This window comes from Physeter macrocephalus, chromosome 14 (assembly GCF_002837175.3).
Source record: "Physeter macrocephalus isolate SW-GA chromosome 14, ASM283717v5, whole genome shotgun sequence".
NCBI classification, from domain to species: domain Eukaryota; kingdom Metazoa; phylum Chordata; class Mammalia; order Artiodactyla; family Physeteridae; genus Physeter; species Physeter macrocephalus.
This window is the reverse complement of record NC_041227.1, coordinates 105,963,771-105,971,469: the sequence shown is the minus strand read 5'-3', so window position 1 is coordinate 105,971,469 and position 7,699 is coordinate 105,963,771. Positions and strand designations below refer to the sequence as shown.

Genomic DNA, 7,699 nt, shown 5'->3' with positions numbered 1-7,699 from the left:
AAGCTCACCTTTAAAATGGGATTCCTTTACAATATTTGAAAATACTTCATAGCCGATGGTTTTTGATGAAATTATTTTTTTAAGCAATTGAATTTTAAATACATTTTTTTAAATAAGAGAGAAGCTAAAAGGCATTATAAAACTGTAGTCTCTAATCCCTTGTGCATTTAGTGTAGGGAACTACCCCAACCCTCCTCCCGTCCTCATAAAACAGAACAGAAGCAGCCTTGAATTGAATACAGCGGTAATTTATCTATGCTGCCAAGTCTGTTCATTTTCTCTTCTTGGAAACTGGCATAAATGCAGAGTTGGCCATCAACTTCAAGGCTTTCTTTCAAGTACAGAAGGAGAAACATTTCAGTATAGAAATGTAAAACAAGTGGACATTTTAATGAACATTTACTTTGATAGGCACTGTGCAAACACTTTCTATGTTTATTTTCTGTAGTCACCTCCTCAATTTTAAAGTTCTGCACAATCCTTTCACCATTTTACGTGTTTGAAAACATGGGTTGCCAGAGTTTACTGGCACCCTGTGATGTTACACTGATTGATGTTTAAACTGTCCATTTTACTCAAACCTAAGTACAGTCTGTTGGTAAGAAATATAGTAACAGCCAAGGGACTTGAAGGAAAGAAAAATCTTTGAGGTGCAAAAGATCTAAATTGTGTAAGCTGCAGAAATCCTGGATGGACACCATTATACCTTTCTAGATCATCTTTCACCCTCCAGGTGGCAAATTACAGTTATAGAGTAGATTTCTTAATCCTTCTGTGCCATAGACCCCTTTGGCCTTCTGGGGAATCCCATGGACCTCTTCTCAAAATACGTTTTAAAGTGCATAATAGAAAGAATGGAATATTGTTTTAGCATCTGACCCTTGAGATTTTCAAGCATTTCTCCTCTGTCCATCTCACCTCCCACTTCTTCCAAACCACTCAGAGACCTTCCCTAACCTTCTGCAGAGAAGGTAAAGGAGAGACATGCCAGCAGGTTTGGAGAGAATGGTGTTGGGGAAGAGATGCTTCTGAGATGACATTGGTGTCTTCCTTTCCCCTTCTGTCTGGAAGCCTCCCCATTTCTAGCACCTCCATCTTTCCCCAGATCAAGCCCCGTGTTCCTCTGGTTTTACTTCTTTTCCGTCCTCACTCATCTCTTGATCAGCCCAGTCCACTTCTCTAGACCCACCCCTCGCTGCCTCCTCACACTAGCTCCTTCTCCCCGCTAAGTCCCGCCTCTACCCTGTCTCTTTTTGGGTTCCTGCCAATGACGCCGGACCACCCTCTCGCCCACATCCCTAACACACACCAGGCCTGTCCCCGGCCTCCCCTGCAGGCACAGTTGCTGTGGCAATGGAAGGATGGCCTCTGCTGCCTGCTGCTTCTCCGAAGAGCAGTTCAGGAATCTCTGCGCGGAGCTCCAGCAGCGCGGGGTAGGCGGGGCCGGCTGGGAGCTGCTGGTGAAGAACATGGGCGTCCGCATCTACTGGCAGCTGAACCAAGTAGTGGTTGGTGGGCTAAAACCGCGTGAGGCAGCAGCGTGCGGAAGGGGAAGGAGCCCTGCCTGCGGGGAGTGTAGGGCTGCAGCCCGGTCCGGATCCCGCGGGTCTTCTGGAGCTCGGAGGAGTGAGAGCTGGGGGTGCCTCCAGCTGGCTTTACCCTTTTCGGGTCTCAGGGAGTGGGGAGGTCATCAGAATTTAGGCTCAGGTCTGAGGCCCGACAGGGCAAGTCGTTTGTTACAACTTACTGAAAGAGTTAAAAGGTGGGTCTGCTGATTCTTAGCTCCATGCACTTGCCTGCAAGGGACGTGGAGCCCCGCTCCCGGGTGGATGCCAGTGGTGTCTGTGTGGTGGGAAGTATTTTAGGATTGAATGCAGGTAGAAAAAAGACTGGACTTTTCAGAGAATGGATGTGCAGGGTGATATGTGTGGGGAGAGGAGTGTTGCTGAGAAGGGACTTACTGTCATCTCTAGTCATTTTACTGACTTGCTTCGTTTGGCGGCTGCCCCCTTCCTTGTAAATTGGACTTAATAACTTTTGTCTGAAGCTTCCTGGGAGAAAGATTAACTAAAAGGGTAGGAGGAATGGAGTTGGGGGCCTGCCTGGAGGCCTTTGGAGCCAGGTAGCAAGCCAGGTGGAATGATGGCCAGTCATCGGTTGCTCTGTGTGCTGGTAGCTGCATGGCAAGTAGCATAAAAGTCACCTTTAGACAAGGTAAGTGAAGTTGAGTTCATTAGCTGTAATAAAATAAACATGGTTGTGAATCTCAACATACCTAAATATATACACATTTACCGTCTGAGTTTAGTATACTTTTAAAGACGTGTAATAAATACAATATAAACGTCTTGCCTTATATCTTTCATGCTATTTATACTCTCATGCTTGTCTTCATTAATCAACTGCTATAAAGTGATAAAGGTGCAGCTTTATCAAAGCTCACCTTTAAAATGGGATTCCTTTACAATATTTGAAAATACTTCATAGCCGATGGTTTTTGATGAAATTATTTTTTTAAGCAATTGAATTTTAAATACATTTTTTTAAATAAGAGAGAAGCTAAAAGGCATTATAAAACTGTAGTCTCTAATCCCTTGTGCATTTAGTGTAGGGAACTACCCCAACCCTCCTCCCGTCCTCATAAAACAGAACAGAAGCAGCCTTGAATTGAATACAGCGGTAATTTATCTATGCTGCCAAGTCTGTTCATTTTCTCTTCTTGGAAACTGGCATAAATGCAGAGTTGGCCATCAACTTCAAGGCTTTCTTTCAAGTACAGAAGGAGAAACATTTCAGTATAGAAATGTAAAACAAGTGGACATTTTAATGAACATTTACTTTGATAGGCACTGTGCAAACACTTTCTATGTTTATTTTCTGTAGTCACCTCCTCAATTTTAAAGTTCTGCACAATCCTTTCACCATTTTACGTGTTTGAAAACATGGGTTGCCAGAGTTTACTGGCACCCTGTGATGTTACACTGATTGATGTTTAAACTGTCCATTTTACTCAAACCTAAGTACAGTCTGTTGGTAAGAAATATAGTAACAGCCAAGGGACTTGAAGGAAAGAAAAATCTTTGAGGTGCAAAAGATCTAAATTGTGTAAGCTGCAGAAATCCTGGATGGACACCATTATACCTTTCTAGATCATCTTTCACCCTCCAGGTGGCAAATTACAGTTATAGAGTAGATTTCTTAATCCTTCTGTGCCATAGACCCCTTTGGCCTTCTGGGGAATCCCATGGACCTCTTCTCAAAATACGTTTTAAAGTGCATAATAGAAAGAATGGAATATTGTTTTAGCATCTGACCCTTGAGATTTTCAAGCATTTCTCCTCTGTCCATCTCACCTCCCACTTCTTCCAAACCACTCAGAGACCTTCCCTAACCTTCTGCAGAGAAGGTAAAGGAGAGACATGCCAGCAGGTTTGGAGAGAATGGTGTTGGGGAAGAGATGCTTCTGAGATGACATTGGTGTCTTCCTTTCCCCTTCTGTCTGGAAGCCTCCCCATTTCTAGCACCTCCATCTTTCCCCAGATCAAGCCCCGTGTTCCTCTGGTTTTACTTCTTTTCCGTCCTCACTCATCTCTTGATCAGCCCAGTCCACTTCTCTAGACCCACCCCTCGCTGCCTCCTCACACTAGCTCCTTCTCTCCGCTAAGTCCCGCCTTCTACCCTGTCTCTTTTTGGGTTCCTGCCAATGACGCCGGACCACCCTCTCGCCCACATCCCTAACACACACCAGGCCTGTCCCCGGCCTCCCCTGCAGGCACAGTTGCTGTGGCAATGGAAGGATGGCCTCTGCTGCCTGCTGCTTCTCCGAAGAGCAGTTCAGGAATCTCTGCGCGGAGCTCCAGCAGCGCGGGGTAGGCGGGGCCGGCTGGGAGCTGCTGGTGAAGAACATGGGCGTCCGCATCTACTGGCAGCTGAACCAAGTAGTGGTTGGTGGGCTAAAACCGCGTGAGGCAGCAGCGTGCGGAAGGGGAAGGAGCCCTGCCTGCGGGGAGTGTAGGGCTGCAGCCCGGTCCGGATCCCGCGGGTCTTCTGGAGCTCGGAGGAGTGAGAGCTGGGGGTGCCTCCAGCTGGCTTTACCCTTTTCGGGTCTCAGGGAGTGGGGAGGTCATCAGAATTTAGGCTCAGGTCTGAGGCCCGACAGGGCAAGTCGTTTGTTACAACTTACTGAAAGAGTTAAAAGGTGGGTCTGCTGATTCTTAGCTCCATGCACTTGCCTGCAAGGGACGTGGAGCCCCGCTCCCGGGTGGATGCCAGTGGTGTCTGTGTGGTGGGAAGTATTTTAGGATTGAATGCAGGTAGAAAAAAGACTGGACTTTTCAGAGAATGGATGTGCAGGGTGATATGTGTGGGGAGAGGAGTGTTGCTGAGAAGGGACTTACTGTCATCTCTAGTCATTTTACTGACTTGCTTCGTTTGGCGGCTGCCCCCTTCCTTGTAAATTGGACTTAATAACTTTTGTCTGAAGCTTCCTGGGAGAAAGATTAACTAAAAGGGTAGGAGGAATGGAGTTGGGGGCCTGCCTGGAGGCCTTTGGAGCCAGGTAGCAAGCCAGGTGGAATGATGGCCAGTCATCGGTTGCTCTGTGTGCTGGTAGCTGCATGGCAAGTAGCATAAAAGTCACCTTTAGACAAGGTAAGTGAAGTTGAGGTTTCCTGGTAGAGGATCAGAGGATTAGAGTGTTTGAGAAGGGAGGAGCTCTGAATGTCTGGGAGTACCAGGGTCACTGGGTACAACAGGATAAACAGGAAGCTCAGTTCAGGCAGAATTAATTTCCAAGTGTCATTTCAGCAGCTACCTTGGTGCAGAAAAAGACATATTTTCAGACAACATCCTTTTATCTTCTGACCATTCGTTTTCCGCATCAGCCATGCCCAGGCATTTGCCAAGTGTCATTTTACGCTCAGATGTATCTGATGTCTGGCCTGTTTACCTTCCTTTTTTTCCTTTTCCCTTTGCCACGTTGGGTGGCACCTCTCACCTAGAATTGCTGTGACTTCTTAACTAGCTTCTTGGCCTTCCACCTCTCAGATCCCTTCCATCCTATACGTTTACAGCCCAGTCAAGAACCTGAAAGAAAGGTTGTGATCTTATCACGCCCCTTCCAGTGGCACTGTTGATTGCAGAATTAATAATAATAATAACTACTGTAAGAGCTAACATGCATTGCATGCTTTCTTAGGCTCCGGGCACTGTCTAAGTGCTTTGCACGCACTGACTTACTCAATCCTCACATCAGCCCTATATTGTAAGGTACTATGTATCATGTTGTAAGGTCCTATGTGTGGATATGTAAGGTACTATGATTATCACCTTTTTACCATTTTGGAAATGGGTATGTAGAAAGGTTAAGTTGATTGCTGAAGACTCAAACTGGGATTGGAACTCAGCTGTCTAGGTCCAGACCTGTGCCACAAATACCCTCCTGCATTGACTCTTTGAAAGAGGGCAAGTGCTGGTACGTGGGCTATGCAAGCGGAACTAGGCTGGTCCAGCTTTACCTCCCATGACTCATCCATACCCCTCCTGTCCTCCAGTCACACCAATAACTCCCTCCACTTCTCCCCACAGGCTTTTTGCTCTTTTGCTTTTGTGCCTTTTATCCACAACATCCACTGCCTGAGCTGAGACCAAGTGACTGGCTTTGTTTTGTATATTGTTTCCATTGTGTATTGTTATGTAGCAGGGCCCACCTTCCTCCTTTGGGGAGGATGTGGGTGGTATTCAGAATAGTTCGTATTGCTACCAAGCTTATTGTAAGATATGTCTTACTTCCACCTGTTCTGGGCATGGTACTTTGATATAAGCTACAAGTCTTTACAGAGAACTTTCATAAGTTGGAGGCCATACAATTACCATAGGTGTTGCCCTTGAGCCTCAGTAGCTAGAATGAAGGGCCACTGCCCACTTTGATCTCCATCTGTATTAAATGTCAAGAGGCCCTGCTGGGTCAGGGTACAAGCCCTTTCCTAGAACCTTTACTGGATTCTAGCATATTGAGCATTATTTGCTGCCAGACTCATTTTGCTAGAGCTTCATTTTCTTTCCAGGTTGACTTCCATCCTTTACTTATCTCCTGGAAGAAAATTTCCTCTCATCTCCAGTTAATAAATCTTGTCGTCTGAATACCACTCTGCATCAAAAGTGAATTCAGCTTGTCCCACACTGCCTAGACCTGCACTTATCTCCCTTAAAGCCCTTTGCCCTTTTCTGTCATATGGGCCAGTATGATTTCATCCACCATGTATGTTGTTGCCATTATGTACCTCTTCTTTCTCCTCCACCCACCTCCCTGCTCATTTTACCTACGCATGTGCATTTGGCCTTGGATCCCCAGGTCCCTGACTGGAGGTCAGACCAGAAAAGCCTGGCCCCTCTGGCAATCTCCGGGTCTGGTTTTTCATTGCAATATTTTCCTTACTATCACATGTTTTGAAAAGACTGAAATAAGTGTAGAGGCACTTGAAAGAGTTTGCAATGTAGCAAATAAATTTTATTTTAAAATAAAAAAGATTGTGGCTTCTTTTTAGTAGAACCAAATATTTCTGGATCTTGTTCTTGGACAAATGGCTACTTTTGATATACACATTTTGATACTTTTTGCCTTTCTCTTTTTCTATTAAATCACAGAATTTTATTATTTTTAATTAACTTTTATTGGAGCATAGTTGCTTTACAATGTTGTGTTAGTTTCTACTCTACAGCAAAGTGAATCAGCTATACGTATACATATGTCCCCTTTTCTTGGATTTCCTTCCCATTAGGTCACCACAGAACATCGAGTAGAGCTCCCTGTGTTATACAGTAGGTTCTTGTTAGTTATCTATTTTATACATAGTATCAAGAGTTGTATATATGTCAATCCCAGTCTCCCAATTCCTCCCACCCACCCCCTTCCCCATTGGTATCCATACATTTGTTCTCTCCATCTGTGTCTCTACTTCTGCTTTGCAGATAAGATCATCTATACAGTTTTCTAGATTTCACATATATGCGTTAATATATGATATTTGTTTTTCTCTTTCTGACTTACTTCACTCTGTGTGACAGTCTCTAGGTCCATCCACGTCTCTACAAATGACCCGATTTCTTTCCTTTTTATGGCTGAGTAATATTTCATTCTATATATGAACACATCTCCTTTATCCATTCCTCAGCTGATGGACTGTTAGGTTGCTTCCATGCCCTGGATTGTAAGTAGTGTTGCAATGAATATTGGGGTGCATGTGTCTTTCTGAACTGTGGCGTTCTCTGGGTATATGCCCAGTAATCGGATTCCTGGGTCATATGGTAGTTCTACTTTTAGTTTTCTAAGGAACCTCCATACTGTTCTCCATAGTGGCTATATCAATTTACATTCCCACCAACAGTGCATGAGGGTTCCCTTTTATCCACACTCCCTCTAGCATTTATTGTTTGTAGATTTTTTGATGATGGCCATTCTGACCCGTGTGAGGTGATATCTCACTGTAGTTTTGATTTACATTTCTCTAATAATTAGTGATGTTGAGCATCTTTTCATGTGTTTGTTGGCCATCTGTATGTCTTCTTTGGAGAAATGTCTATTTAGATCTTCCACCCATTTTTTAACTGGGTTGTTTGTTTTTTTTTTCGTTATTGAGCTGCATGAGCTGTTTGTATATTTTGGAGATTAATCCTTTGTCAGTTGCTTCATTTGCAAATA

At 44.5% G+C, this 7,699-nt stretch overlaps 1 pseudogene; it reads left to right on the top strand.

The window, feature by feature from the left end:
- Positions 1-3,797: 3,797 nt before the first annotated feature.
- The window catches only part of LOC112065962 (phosphatidylcholine transfer protein-like), a 122,028-nt pseudogene continuing 118,126 nt past the window's right edge, over positions 3,798-7,699 (top strand).